Source organism: Dermacentor albipictus, chromosome 10 (genome assembly GCF_038994185.2).
Source record: "Dermacentor albipictus isolate Rhodes 1998 colony chromosome 10, USDA_Dalb.pri_finalv2, whole genome shotgun sequence".
Lineage (NCBI taxonomy): Eukaryota > Metazoa > Arthropoda > Arachnida > Ixodida > Ixodidae > Dermacentor > Dermacentor albipictus.
Window position 1 is genome coordinate 36,961,809 of NC_091830.1, and position 15,088 is coordinate 36,976,896.

At 44.7% G+C, this 15,088-nt stretch overlaps 2 long non-coding RNA genes across 3 annotated transcripts in view; one reads left to right on the forward strand and one right to left on the reverse strand.

The window, feature by feature from the left end:
* LOC135911866 (uncharacterized) overlaps positions 1-15,088 on the reverse strand; it is a 279,105-nt gene that overhangs the window by 202,991 nt on the left and 61,026 nt on the right. The gene's annotated exons all lie outside the window — the stretch shown is intronic.
* Positions 2,477-15,088, forward strand: part of LOC135911902 (uncharacterized) — a 41,775-nt gene continuing 29,163 nt past the window's right edge. Inside the window, exon 1 of the long non-coding RNA XR_010567490.2 lies at positions 2,477-2,558. This is a non-coding gene — a long non-coding RNA (uncharacterized lncRNA). The remainder of the gene's footprint in view (positions 2,559-15,088) is intronic.

A 15,088-nucleotide genomic window follows, 5' to 3' on the forward strand; every position in this document is an offset into this window, starting at 1 on the left:
ATTCTTCTGAGTAGTCTGGATATATTTGCGGTGGCGTTTGGGATATGTAAAGGCGTTCCGCATCCCGTAGGAATTGTTCTTCCGTTCCCCCGTAAGCGTGTATGATTTTGCATATGCCTTTCATGTGTGTGGTCTTGGTGGTGGCGGGATCGATCAGGTACCGCAGTATCTGCCACGTGCGACGCGTGGTGAGTTATGGGGAGGAACAAATGTTTTCATTCCTTTGGACTCTGTAGTTCCCGCGAAATTTAAGTTCTCAAATCTGTGCAGCTTTCAGAGCATGTTTCGTCAGGAATGTAACTGGTCGCATTCAAATCATTCCTAAAAAAGAAGCAATTAAATTACGGTCGGGGAACATTACCGAGTGAACTAAGTAATCGTTAAATTACATTGTACGTAAACAACGAAATGCATTACAAGGAATTGTTTACATCTACTTTGCTACGTAAAATCTGGTCAGCGTAACTGCTATAAACTTGCGCTGGAAATAAGCGAACACGAAGGTTTGAGCACATTAGAGCAAAGTGAGCTCTATGCGTGTGCCTGGGCGTGCTTAACAACGCTGTTTGTGATCGGCAGCCACACGCATACTGCAAAGAGTAAAGTATTCTTATCAGTAATTATACTTTGAAAATGAATAGCATGGGCAGCGTAACTTTGGGGTTCACCTAAGCGTCGAATTTTCAGGCTCGGCAAACTGAAGGGCGCTGTTACGTTTTCCGACGCAGAAATGAATATTCAGTATTAAGCAAGTGGTTCTTAATATTGTACGCCACTTCTATCAGTCTAAAGTAGGCAACGAGCAGCTTTCTTTTTCTTCCTGTGTCTTCTATCCTTGATTAGTTAGGAACATTCAGCTAACTGAACGCTTGCTTTTATTGTGCTTCCTGACAATAAAGTGAATGTGGTAGGGAAAGAGGTTCATTTTAAGGCTAACCATTTAACGCATGGGTGGTAACTTAAATTGTCCAATAATTGCTCTAGAATTCATATCTTAACGGAACATCAGTATTTGCTTGTTTGATGAACCTATATTAAGTACTGCGTGAAACCAGCCAGTCGTAAAACCAGAGCTCGTATCGGGACTGGTCGTTAGCGTGGGATGTGCAAGTATTCGAAATTTCGAATGGAAACGATAGTATGTGTGTCTGCGAGGCTTGGTTTGGTTGCTGTTGTAAGTGGCTTCGTCTAGAACGTGGATATGACTACACAAATAACACGTTCTTAAAATAATATCTTCACAAAATGGTTCCATTCACGCAAATTTCATATTTACTCACCTACAATGCATGATGAGGGGAAGAAAAGCAAGAACAGATGACTCTGTTTCAACGGGAATGCGAATCTAGACGTCTGTCCACCAACTTTAGCGGCCCACCAATACTTTTTGCGTATCATATAATTGTTCAGTAACAATTTCTGTTCAGTGACAGTAACAAGTTCTTATGGCTAAACAAGACATGTTTTTGTGTAATAATGCTAAAACAACTTTTTACGTGCAGTTCTAGTAGAATATCAATCATTGTGACAGACGGAACCCAGGCGCAATGCTGCTTGCCTGGTTCTTCGAGAACGATGCCAATCTGAAGTCAAAATATTCCGGCATTTTCATGCATACCACCGCGCAGCAGGGCCAGATTTCCCTCCAGGTAATGTGGAGAGAAACTCTATGGACACACACCCCTTCCACGTCCTTGTACATGGCCTCGGAGAACCATGGCACGCCGGTGAGCTGATGACGCTGAGAATTGATCGCTCACTGCCTGCGGGTATTCGTGGAGAATATACTACACACATACCGGCTTATCAAGTTAATATACAGAGAAATTCTTGGGATAGGTGCCTGATTTAAACCCCGTATTTCGTTTTTACTGCTCAACGGTATTTAATAACGATATTTGTTTCAATAATACCGGCAATTATTCAGTGTAGCTTCTGCAAAGTTCCCGCAGTAGTAAGTGTCTAAGGTTAGCTGTTACCTAGTGGGTATCAGATTAGTAACATTTAGGTCCGTTGACAGAGGCAGCCTATATTAAAGCGAAGTACGGTATGTTATGAAAGAATTACGAGGTTTCAAACGTCGTGTAACCAATCGCTTTCTATGCAGTCCCAGATTTCGGGAATATTAGTGACATATTCGGCTGGAATAAAGGAAACAAGCATACCAAGCTATCATTATACCTTTAGAAATGCTATAATAAGCAAACTTCGAAAGAAACTGGGTTTGGCAGTAGCACATCGGACACAATGGTCAAACCATTCTGCTTTGTCGTGCAGGTTCTAGCTTCCTTGCTACAAATGCAAGCACCGCGTATCTGCGCAGAAGAAGGAATTGCCATGCAGCGCCTGGTCATCGACGCATCTGTACGAGACACTGCCCCGTAGACAGCATCTTCCAGCCATTCATTGTGGCTACTACGCCTGCGCCGGCATCAGTGACGTCGCATCATAGGCTTCCACCAGCGGGTATAAGAAGCAGCAACCTGGCGTTCGGAATCAGTGGGCTCGGCAGCAGCACATCGGACACAATGGTCAACCCATTCTGCTTTGTCGTGCAGGTTAGTGCATACTTACATGCCTAATGTTATCGCAGTGATGACCGTTCCCTACTGCTGCTGCCTTGCCCACTTAGTATAAGAAATTTACTTTTGGATGTGTGTTCATTTAGGAAGAGTCTTTTGAGCTGTGGCGACATTGCGTCAAATCCAGGTCCTACTGATAAGGAAATGTTGCAGATGATTCTTTCCGGCCAGAGTAATATGACAGCCTCCATCAACAACATTTTGACAAATCAAGGAAAGATTGAAGCAGATATCGCAGGACTGAACGAAAAGATGAAGTTCTTAGAGGTTCAGTTGGCGTCCTTAAATGAATTAAAAGGGTGAATTTGCGAGTTAAAATCAACAACGACTGAGCTGGAAGATAAAGTGACATACCTGCAAGACAAGGTTGATGAACTAGAAAACAGAAGCCGGAGGAATAACTTGATTATTTTCGGAATAAAAGAAGAGAGCGATGAAACTGCTGAATCTCTTATCGCGAAGGTGAACGAGACGGTGTTCCAAGAAAAACTAGATGTTACTGTTAAAGGCATAGAGAGATGCCACAGGCTTAAAAGAAAGGGCAAGAATGGTCGCCCAGTAATCATTAAAAAAATGGCTGTGGCTTAGGTAAGGTTAAGCCCAGGATGCGAAGCATACTAGCCTTTATTTTAGTTGTTGAACCACTGTTTAGCCTGGTGAACTGCTGTTGCTTGGCTATATTTGGTTCGGCTAGACGAAGAAACAACTCATGCATTACTTCTTCGCCTTCAAGAGTGGAACGCGACAGCGTTCCCGTCGACCCGCCAAGGGGTGTAAGACAATGGGCTACAGGGCAGCGACTACGCGCCCCGCATTGGACGCGGTGAGCGTCGAGCAAAGCAGCGTTCGGCGCGGCAACGAAATGTGCGCCTGAGCAAGAGACGCACGCCTTAGAAACAGCGCGTTTCTAAGGCAACACCGCATTCACTAGAGGCGCTTTTGTACCGCTTTGAAGCGTTGTACTCGTGGCTCAGTGGTAGCGTCTCCGTCCCACACTCCGGAGACCCTGGTTCGATTCCCACCCAGCCCGTCTTGCAAGAGCTGAGCCAAAGCCACTTCTCCTCTGTCGTGACGTCACGGTGTCACGTGATTTCATGGTCACCGCCGCGCCTGAGGAGCTGGGTTGAGCCCTCGTAATATGCTTCGCATAAAATTTTTAGACTACCGCGAAAAACATTCAATCCTAAAAGCTTTCTATAAGCTCAATGGAACGGAATTTTCGATCACGGAAGACTTTTCTTTCGCCGTTCGAAATATTAGAAAGAAGTTATGGGAAAGCTCTGCGGAAGAGAGATCGAACGGAGCTAGGGTCAAGCTTTTTTTTAACAAGCTTTGTGTAGATGGTATGATGTTTGCTTGGGACTCAGTGAACAATGCTCGCTACAAAATTTCTTTAAAAAAAAATGACCACAAAAGGAAGATAGGAAGACATTAACAATAATTAGTAATAATTGTCGTAGCGTTGTAAACAAAGTCTCCCATCTGGAAGGTATGCTATTAACGCATAATCCGGACATAGCTTTGCTAGCAGAGACATGGTTAGATGAAGAAATATTTGATTCCGAATTTGTACCAAGAAACTACGAAGTCTTTCGGAAAGACCGCGACAGAAGAGGTGGCGGAGTGGCTATACTGTTCAAAAGCACATTTCAGATTTTAAAACTGCCTGATGTTGCTACAGTTGAAGCTGTCTTTTGTAAAGTATATGCTAAAAATTTCCGATATATCCTTGGGGCTATCTATAGGCCTCCCGGTTCCTCTGTCGCTGTCTTAGATGAAGTTAAGAAATATCTTTATTGCTACACGAAACCAGACGATAAGTTAATTTTAGCTGGAGATTTTAACTTACCAAACATATACTGGGCTACTTTTTCTGTTGAATCTCCGCACTCTGTAGGAGATGCTCTGCTTGGTATGGTGTTTCATTTCGATCTCTTACAAATTGTGAAGAACCCTACTAGAATCCAACAAGATTCTTCATCAATACTGGATTTATTCTTGGTACGAGGCAATATCAAAGAAAAAACTTTCATGTAATGTAGTGGCCGGTATTTCTGATCATCAAGCTGTAATCTTGGTAATAGAAGACATATTATTGGGCCAAAAGGGTGATACTCGACACTTTCCGAATTTTGCCCGTGCTGACAATGAATCGATTATTGATATTTTAGATTTTCATTATTATAGTTTTCTGCACAGCACTTGTAGCGTGGATGACCTGTGGCTTGTTTTCAAAAACATTGTTCGTGACTGCATTCAGCGTTTTGTACCAGTGATATGCAAGACGTCAGACAATAACAATCCCTGGATTACGCGAGAAACTTTGCAATTGCAGCGCAAGCTAAAGCGATTCAAGAAAAGAATAAAAAAATCAAGCTCAGCCTTTTTAGAGGCAAAAATTCATGAAGTTTCGGAGAAATTAGAACAGTGCATTCTGAAAGATAAAGAAAAATACTACAATAAGCAACTTCCGGCTTTTATAAAAACTGCACCTGAGTAGTTTTGGCGGTCAATTGCACCAGTTTCTCGTTCTACCGATGCATTTATTATAAATGGGCAACGTGTAAGTGACAATGTCCAGGTTTCAGCAGCATTTAATAACACCTTTAAGAAAGTTTTCACGAAAGATGACGGGCGTCTCCCACCCTTTAGCATCTCCCTTCCTTCCATGCCTGATGTTATAATATCTGAAGAGGGTGTTTTTAATTTATTGCTAAATCTGGATATCAAGAAATCCCCTGGACCAGATGATATTCCAAATGCCTTCCTTAAACAGTATGCAGAGTGGTGTTGAAAGTATTTGTGCGTCCTACTCACTCGATCATTGAAAGAAGGTGTTCTACCGTGTGATTGGAAAACTTCTAGAATTAAGCCTTTGCACAGAAGTGGAGAGAAGACGTGTATTGAAAATTATCGCCCTATTTCATTAACTTCAACAACGTGCAAATTATTTGAACACATCATTCATAAGCATCTAACTAATTTCCTCGACGAGCATAATGTACTGGCAGCTGTTCAACACGGTTTCTGACGAGGGTATTCCACATGCACTCAGCTGGTCGAAACAATCCATGTTTTTGCGACTGAAATCAACGAAGGAAAACTAACTGATATTATCTTTATGGACTTTCGAAAACCTTTCGATAAGGTTTCGCACAAGAAACTACTTCATAAACTCAGTTTTATTATACATAATAAACAGATGTTAACATGGATACAATCGTACCTATCTGATCGCCGTCAGTTTGTCGAACTGCATAAAACTTGCTTCAATTACGTTCCTGTCGATTCTGGTGTTCCCCAGGGATCCGTCCTCGGTCCCCTACTGTTTTTAATATTTATTAATAATATTGTTAAAAACCTGTCAGTACGTGTTAAGTTATATGCGGTCTACTGCGTGCTGTATGAGAAAATAAGTTCGAGTGATCATCAAATTAGGCTGAATAATGATTTTGCAAAAATAGTTTCATGGTGTGAGAAGTGGCAAATGTCAATTAACTTTGAAAAAACCGTATTTATGAGAATAACACTTAAAAAGATCCTTCTTCTATATTACTACACTGCTAATAATAACTTTCTTCATGAAGTCACAGAATATAAGTATCTAGGTCTGTGGATCTTTGATAATCTTTCTTGGACCAGGCATGTCGACTTTGTTTCAGCAAACGCTCTCCGAAAGCTTTTTTTCTTACGACGCTCGCTTAAGCTAGCAACCCCTGATACACGCCTCCTTGCCTACAACACTATTATTATACCAATCTTAGAATATGCAGTAATTATCTGGGACCCTTTTCCAAAGCTAAACATAAATAAACTTGAAAAAATCCAAAAGAAAGCAGTAAGGTTTATACATAACACTTACGGGTGAGCATCAGTCAGTGACCTCCTCAAAAAAAGTGGTTTACCCTCGATTCCTAACAGAAATCGCATATGTCGCTTAAAGTTTCTCTATCAATTAATTAATAATAATTTCAAAGTTGACACCTCCAATATCCTTATCTATTCCGCGGGGTACCAAACTAGAAATCGCCATTCTCTTTGTATAACACCTTTCAATCCGCGAGTTAATTGTTTTAAATATTCCTTTTTTCCAAGGACCATCACTGATTGGAATAACCTCACGGATAATGTTGTCAGACAGACATCATTACATTCACTTCAAGAGCATTTGAAGTGATTGTTGTTAATTGACCTTGTCGCTGTATTCTCTTGTTGAATTTCTATGTGCAATTTTGTTCTCTTTGTGTCTGTAATTCTGTATCTTAACACAATGTTTCCCACCTGCTACCTGCTATGATCTTGTGTACAAGATCGCAGTATTCATAAATAAAAATAAAAAATTCCATATTAGAAAAATAGGTTAAACTGGCTTAAAGCGTATTCTTATTGTTTCATTGCAGTTTGCTTTCACACTTGCTTGTTATGTACCATATTCAATTACCATATTATTTACGCACCTGCTCTGCCTCGGTTTTTTCATTGTGCTAATATGTCTCGTTTTTATCTACGGAAAAGCCAAACAACTCACAGAGTTCTGAGATCCTTCCGGTATGTCATTGTTTTTTTGCAATTACAACGATTACCTAAGTATTTGATCCACTAGCTGGGTTTTGATTGATTGATTGATTGATTGATTGATTGATTGATTGATTGATTGATTGATTGATTGATTGATTGATTGATTGATTGATTGATTGATTGATTGATTGATTGATTGATTGATTGATTGATTGATTGATTGATTGATTGATTGATTGATTGATTGATTGATTGATTGATTGATTGATTGGATTCACGTCTCACGACACACGTCTATACGACTAGGAAAATTCAAATGGGTCTTGGACTAAAACTTGCTCTTACTCTCACAAGTCAAACTTGTTTGCACTTAGTACCTATCTTTCCGCTCGTCTAAACGAAATGTCGAGCGGGGTAAAATTTACACGAGCATTTTTTCCCCTTTTATGCACTGTGGCAGCGCAAGAAATCTCGTTAACTGTCACGCAACCAGGATGAACGCCGAGTCTTCTTTACGTGCGTCTCTTGTCCTGACAGTCTTTCGCGTTACCAGCATGCATTAACGATCCACCGATCAATATATTAACCTGTCATTCGTATACCAACTAACACGGGCAATCTAGTATTCTTCGCTGCCATCCCAAGGCTCCATGTAACACACGTTATAATACCACGATCCTTGTAAGCGCCTGCGACAGCAAATGGCTTTTGTAGTTCCCCCAGAAGGCCAGCGTCTTCCAAGAAAGACGACAGACCTAGCCGAACGCGTCGCTTTGCGTCTAGTTCGACGACTCTCTCAAGGGAAAACAACGTGCTCCGCCGAGTTGGGATGCACCAACCCTTCTATACCACTCTTGCCTGCCATCCGACTCGCATCTGAACTCATTCTCATCCGACATCCGGGCAAGAAGTCACTCAGGAGATGATGTCAAGCTACCGTAAGAATCTGCGTATAATAGGAACCCCGCCTTTTTAACTGTGCACCAATCTTTCCCGCTTTCGAATGGCAGCGCAAACCACACAAGTACACCGAAAAGGAGTACAGCGAAATAGGGCCGCACTCTACTCGCAAGCGAACTTTATCGGAAGCAATGAAAGAAGAAATACGCAGCAAGAAATCACGCATGCGCAACAGCGTGGCAGAAAAACAATGGTGACGAAGCTCGTATTCAAGAAAAGCTCGCAGTCTACCGGCTTGCTATCAGTCAAAAAGCATGACTGATAGCAAGACGGTAAATATATATTTCTTTTCTAATGAAACACATCTCCGTCAGTTCTCCTGTGAACTTATCGTCATTGTGCATTCGAATTACGGACCGCACCCGCAAATGTTAAGATGTCGTGACCGATGGGCATACTGCGCCATCCGAAATAATCGATCATGCTCTTTAAACTTACATTGTTCAGTTTGTTCTTGAAACTCAACTTTAGTGGTGTGCACTGCCGTTCAAGTATATATTTCAGCCAACTAGCCAAATTATCTGACATATTTTTCAACTCCCTTCGTTAGAATTGTAGCGTTCCTATTTAAAGGACAAAGTAGACGTAAAGCATTGCTGTGGAACTGGCGTCCATCTTGTCTACATTTTTATTTCCACTTCATTCTTCTCTTCTCCTGTCTCCCGGTTCTCGCGCTTCTTTATCTTCTATTCGAAGGCTCATACCGCTTCACCCTTCCAGGTTTCTTTTGCTAACCCCTCCTGGGGTAATACTTGAAAACGTTTCCAATCGAAGCACATTCAACTGCGCCCCGTTCACCAATGTACCACACAGTCTTCAATATTCCTTTCTGAGTGGCTGTCTTTGTCACAGAGTAAGGACCATAAAATTTGGCACTGGATTCTCTTACTCCTTTCCTAACTAGAATGAGGTCGGTGACTTGAATGTCTGGGATATCTAAGCAATGTCTCTTGTCAAAATTTTGTTTCATTCGTTTACGGTACCTCTCCTCCTGCGATTTTTGTTTCCTCTCCTCGACGATCTTGAGATTTTCTAACAGCCCCAATTCACGGTTCGCCTGAAGAATAGGGGTCTCTCCTGAAGAAGCGAACTGCGGGCTACATCCCAAGCCACTGGTGTAGGAGCGATTGTGATGGCGTACAGCTGCTTCTAAAGAGCATTTCCAACCACCAGGGAAACTATCGTACATCCTGATGTATTGTTTTACATCTCGTATAGCACGCTCTGCAAGCCCATTCGCTGCGGGATGGTATGGCGCACAGAATTTGATTGATATATTATGGTCTCGAGCCCATCTTGCTAGCTTTTCGCTCTTGAACGCTGGACCGTTGTCACATACAATCGTCCTGGTTGTCCTAAACATTTCCCGTTCGAGAAGGGCGATGACACTATTCGCATCTTCTTTTCCTGCCCGTGCCGCGACCATCCTGGTGCATTCATCTATGGCCAGAAGAAAAGCTTGCGTTTTTCGGACTCCTTCTCGTTTCTTATTCAGCTCGGCAAAATCAAGGTGTATAACTTCAAAAGGCACGTTCGAGTGGCAAGGTATTATCATGGCGTCCGTAGGCTGCTTATATTTCACTTTGTTGACTTGACAAAGGTGGCATGAACGAACGTATTGCTTGACGTCTTCTTTCATGTGAGGCCACGTAAATCTCTTGACTAGCTTGTTGTAGGTGCGCCAAAATCCGTCGTGTCCTCCAGATTCTGGGCTATCGTGGTACAAATAAAGAACCTTTGAAATCAGCGTTGGCGGGACTTGATAGCGACCTTCCATAAACATCAATTGTTCTGTGCCTTCCCACAATTTTACTTCATTAATTTCTTCAGATTGTTCGGCCTGTATCATCAGTCTAGACAATGCATCTGCATCAGTCAAAAGGGGTCCAGGTCTGTGGGAGATGGTGAAATCAAACTGCTGCAAATAGTTCACCCATCTGGCGATACGTCCCTTAGGTTGGGTCATATTCAAGAGATGAGTGAGGGCCTGGTGATCGGTGAACAAAGTAAACTTCGCACCTTCTAGGTACGTACGGAAGTACTGAATTGCTTTAAGGACTGCAAGCGCTTCCTTTTCAGTAGTGGTGTAGTTGACTTCAGGTGGCTTGAGGGTGTAGCTGTAGTAGCCTACTACGTGTCGCTTTTCTCGGCCGGATGCTTCTGGACATTTCTGGTACAAGACTGCACCTGTTCCATAATGTGAGGCGTCGGTATTCAGTTCAAAGGGTAAAGTGAAATCTGGTATGCGTAGAATAGGGTCAGCAGAGATTCTGTGCACCAGATCACGGTAGACTCTCTCACATTCCTCATCCCACACAAATGGAACTGCTTTCTGCGTTGGGCGCGTGAGGCATCTTGTTTTTATGGCAAAGTCTTTTATGAAAGGTCTGAAATGTCCTGCTAATCCCAAAAACACACGCAATGAGTGGACGTCATATGGTTTTACCAGTTGGGATATCCTCTCAACGGACTCTTGTTTCGTGCTTTTGGTAGTCCCATCAAAGACTCTTCCAAGAAACACGACTTTTCTTTGAAAGAACGCACTTTTCTTAAAATTAACCTTGAGGTGTGCCAAGCTCAAGGCATTTAATACCTGGGACAGGTGTTCCTGATGCTCTGCCTCTGTTTTGGAGAAGACGATAATATCGTCGATGTACACGTTACAAAAGACACCTAGGAAAGGCTTCAGGACTTCGTTCATTATCTTCTGGAACCATGCTGGTGAGTTTTTCCAGCCGAAAGGAAGCCGGTTATACTCGTACAGGTCGAAGGGCGTGATAAAAGCAGTGTACATTTTTGTTTCTTCGGTTAGCGGGATCTGCCAGAAACCTTTGCACAAGTCAATACGTGAAAAACATCGGCAACCACCTGTCTCATCTATAATCGTGTCTATCTTCGGCATGGGAAATGGTATAAGCTCTGTCTGGCGGTTGAGAACCCTGTAATCTGTGCACAGTCTGAAAGTTCCATCTTCTTTCGGCGCAATAGTTATGGGAGAGGCGAAGGGTGACACCGAAGGCCGGATTATATTCGCGTCTAGCATCTCCTGCAATTCCTTCTTCAACCATATCTTGCGCTCTCTTGACATGTTATAAGGCGATTTTCGGATGACAGTCTTGTCGGTTAGTTCGAAAGGCACCTTGTGTGACGTCATCGCTGGTGGGTAGCTTCCTATGCATACCAGTTCAGGATAGGTCGTTGCAATATCCCTCGCGCACTTGACAACTCGCAGGTTATCTTTTCTATCAGGCTGTGTCTCTTGCCTTGATAGTCCTTCCACTAAAACAGCATCGTCCCAGTAAACGTTGATTTTTAGTTTCTTTATATCTGGTCTGGATAGCAGAAAGTCATACGTCACCCCCTCAATCACCAGTACTTCACTCTCTATTTGATGACCTTGGAACTCGATGTTTACTGAGGCCCATTGATTATGCATTGTCACTTTTCCGTCGTAGCCTTGCACCCTCGCCATTGCATAAGGTTTCAGTGGATTCCGGGACACTGTGGCTTACATGGAATTGAGCTCACCGTCGCGGAAGCGAAATGGCCCACATTAATGCCGCGCCAGTGTCCATCCCATTTTCACGACCAGACACTAATGCGCTGTTGTACAGACTTCTGCGCAATAATACCGCAGTGTGTTGGGCCTCGCCAGGTCATCGTCATCACCGCCTTCGCGAACTCGACACAGAAATGAAAATATGAATACTACCGAGCATGAAAAGGTGCAATGCAAGCTTGCTGCACAAATTACGACTCGGTGTGGCCTTCGCCCAGCGCTACTATACATCTCATAGGCCGGGCGGACATACGTTAAAGTGGGGCAGAAAAAGAAATGTAGAAAAATAAGATAAATAAAGAAATGAATAAATATATAAAAGACCGGGCGGGCAGCCCGAATTGGGAGGAATGCGGTATTCCTGAGACGACAGAGTACATGTTGCGCATCTGTCCGTGATTTGATGTACGAACAAAATCGCTGACAGGCGTCTCGTCCAAATTTCTCGTTGGAGCATTGATTGAAAAGATTATATTTAGGGGTGTGCGAATATTGAAATTTTCGAATACGAATCGAATACGAATAAGGCGAAAAACAGTCTTCGAATATCGAATCGAATATCGAATACACGTTTAGTATTAAAAATTGCAAAAGAGGTATAGGTAGCTTTATTACCCTTTTAAAAATAATATTGCACTTTACAAGGCTGCTTCAGGTTAAAGAGGCACCCATTATAGATAATGGACTCAGGTAATGCTCTCAGTCAGTTAAACGCTTGTTACAGATTGTCGTGAAGGAAAATTAACTGCTCAATATTGACGCAAGATGATTTCAAATTACGCGCCAGCCGCCTCCTGCGTCCGTCCAGCTGCTTACTGCTACCTGCGAAAGATAGCGGCAGTGAAGCGGGCAACACGGGCCCGCAAGGCACGCGCAATCGGAGCAACGTGCCATCAGCGCGGGACACGAGGGAAGAAGAAGAGGTGCGGGTCTCTTGCGAAAAGACTGTGGACGTTCTAGCGAGGCTCTCGTTTAGCTCTTTGTCGGGCACAAGTTCGCCCAAGGTAGATTGATTAAAGCAACGTCACTCACTGTGCGTTACAAATCTGGTGGAGGTGCCGGGGTATGATTTCAAGCCCTTCTCAAGCCAGAGAAAGGAGCCCGGACTCGCGGCGACTTGGACCCATCGAGTTGACTCCTGTTCACCAACGCAGCAGTCGTCGCCTACGTGGTGAGCCCCCCGAGTTTTCCCCTTTGCCGGTTTCTATCGGAGCGTCAGCATCTGCTAGCGGAAACGCTACCGAGATGACGACTCAAACCACGCCAACTCACATAGTGGTCAACTCGCCAATGACGCCAGAGCCTTTCCACGGCGACACATTTGAAGACGCGGAGGACTGGCTGGAACGCTTTGAGCGCGTCGCTGAGTTCAATGGATGGAACGGAGAGCGCAAGATACGAAATGTTTACTTCGCATTAGAGGACAGCGCTCGAACGTGGTTTGAAAACCACGAAGCGACGTTTCTGTCGTGGGACGCTTTCCGACGGGAGTTGCTGGCAACTTACCCGAGTACCGACCGCAGGGAGAGGGCCGAAGCTGCCCTGCAAGCAAGAAATCAGCGTAATAACGAAAGCGTGGCCATGTATGTAGAAGACATGTCCCGCCTATTCCGCCGAGCCGATCCGAACATGAGCGAGGACAAGAAACTACGTCATCTAATGCGCGGCGTAAAACAGGAACTGTTTGCAGGGTTGGTTCGGAGCCCGCCGCGCACCGTCGCTGAGTTTCGTGCAGAGGCGACAACAATGGAAAGCACGCTGCAACAGCGATCAAGGATGTACAACCGGGAGATGAACATCACCTCCGTAGACACAGTTCCAGCCGTCTTTGGAAATAGCGTGGCGATCATACGAGAGCTCGTGCGATCTGTAGTGCGAGAAGAGCTCCAGCGGCTACGGCTTGACCAGAACACTCCAACGCCCTCTTCCCTGGCAGACCTGGTTCGTGAAGAGGTCAGGCAGGTCGTCCGGGAACCACAGCTCAGTGCGCAGCCCCAAGCGCTACGACTGCGCCAACCGAGCGTCTCATATGCCGATGTGCTGCGGCAAACTCCCGCACGTGCTGACGTCGCCGCCACTTCCTCTATGAATGGCTCGATGCCTCGAACTACGCTGCCGCCACCCGAGAGAAGATTCAGGAAGGCTGATGTATGGCGCACTCCTGAGCGAATACCCCTCTGCTACCATTGTGGGGAGGCTGGCCACCTGTACAGAATGTGCCACTATCGCCAGGCAGGGCTTCGTGGCTTTCCGGTGAACGCACCTTGCCCTCGAAATGGTGAGCGTCCATCGGAAATCGAAGAATACCTGTCCACTCGTCAGAGCTCCCCATACGCCTACCAGCAACACCAACCTCGATCAGCAGCGCCGTTTAGGCATCGGTCACCGAGCCCCCGCCCGTCTTCAAGCTCCCCAAGACGCCGTTCACAGAGCCCGCTTCGGGAAAACTAGAGTCAGCGACCTCAGGAGGTAAGGTCGCTGCCGACGCGAAAAGACAAGAACCTCCATCGATGACTCCGAGCGACGACGAGGGACTCAGAAACCAGTGTCACAAGAGCGACGTTGGTTCCGATTTACGTGTGTTTGTTGACGGTTACGAAGTGAACGCGTTAGTGGATACAGGTGCGGATTACTCGGTAGTAAGTAGTGAGCTTGCCAGGAAACTGAAGAAAGTGCTGACACCATGGAAAGGGCCACAAGTTCGCACCGCAGGAGGACACCTCATCGACCCCGCTGGAAAGTGCACGGCTAGAATAGGAATACGAGGCTTCACGTACGTCGCTAGCTTTATCGTCCTTCCCGAGTGCTCAAGAGACTTGATTATTGGCATGGACTTCTTGCAGGATAATGGCGCTGTAATCAACTTGCGGGAATCATGTGTTTCCTTTTCAACAAAGCACGCTATCGCAGCATTCAACACTGAAGAAAAATTCGACGCCCTTTACATTGCCGATGACGACGTGATGCTTCCTCCTAGATCCAGCGTAGCCGTCGCAGTAAGAAGCGACGCGTTCAGTGACTGCGAAGGAATTGCCGACAGCAACACCAGTCTCCTACTCGAAAAAGGGATCTGCGTGGCAAGAGGGCTTGTTCAGCTGCGTGGTGGATGTGCCAACGTTTTCCTCACTAATTTTGGAAATGAGGTGCAACATGTCGCGAAGGGAACCGTTATTGCCAGCCTTAATAACTTCGTCCAAGTTACAGACCTGAGCATCCCAGAGATTTCAACATCGAAATTCCAAGATGCGGATTCTGTCCTTGCAGCCATCGACATCGAACCAGGTCTATCGCCCAGACAGAAGGAGCAAATAGAAGCCCTCGTAAGAGAGTTCGCCGAATGTTTTTCAATATCATCCAAAGTCCGGCGGACATCTATTGCCAAACATCGGATAATTGTCGACGAAGCAGTGAGGCCTATTTGCCAGCATCCCTACCGAGTGTCACCAAAAGAGAGAGAAGCTATAGGAAG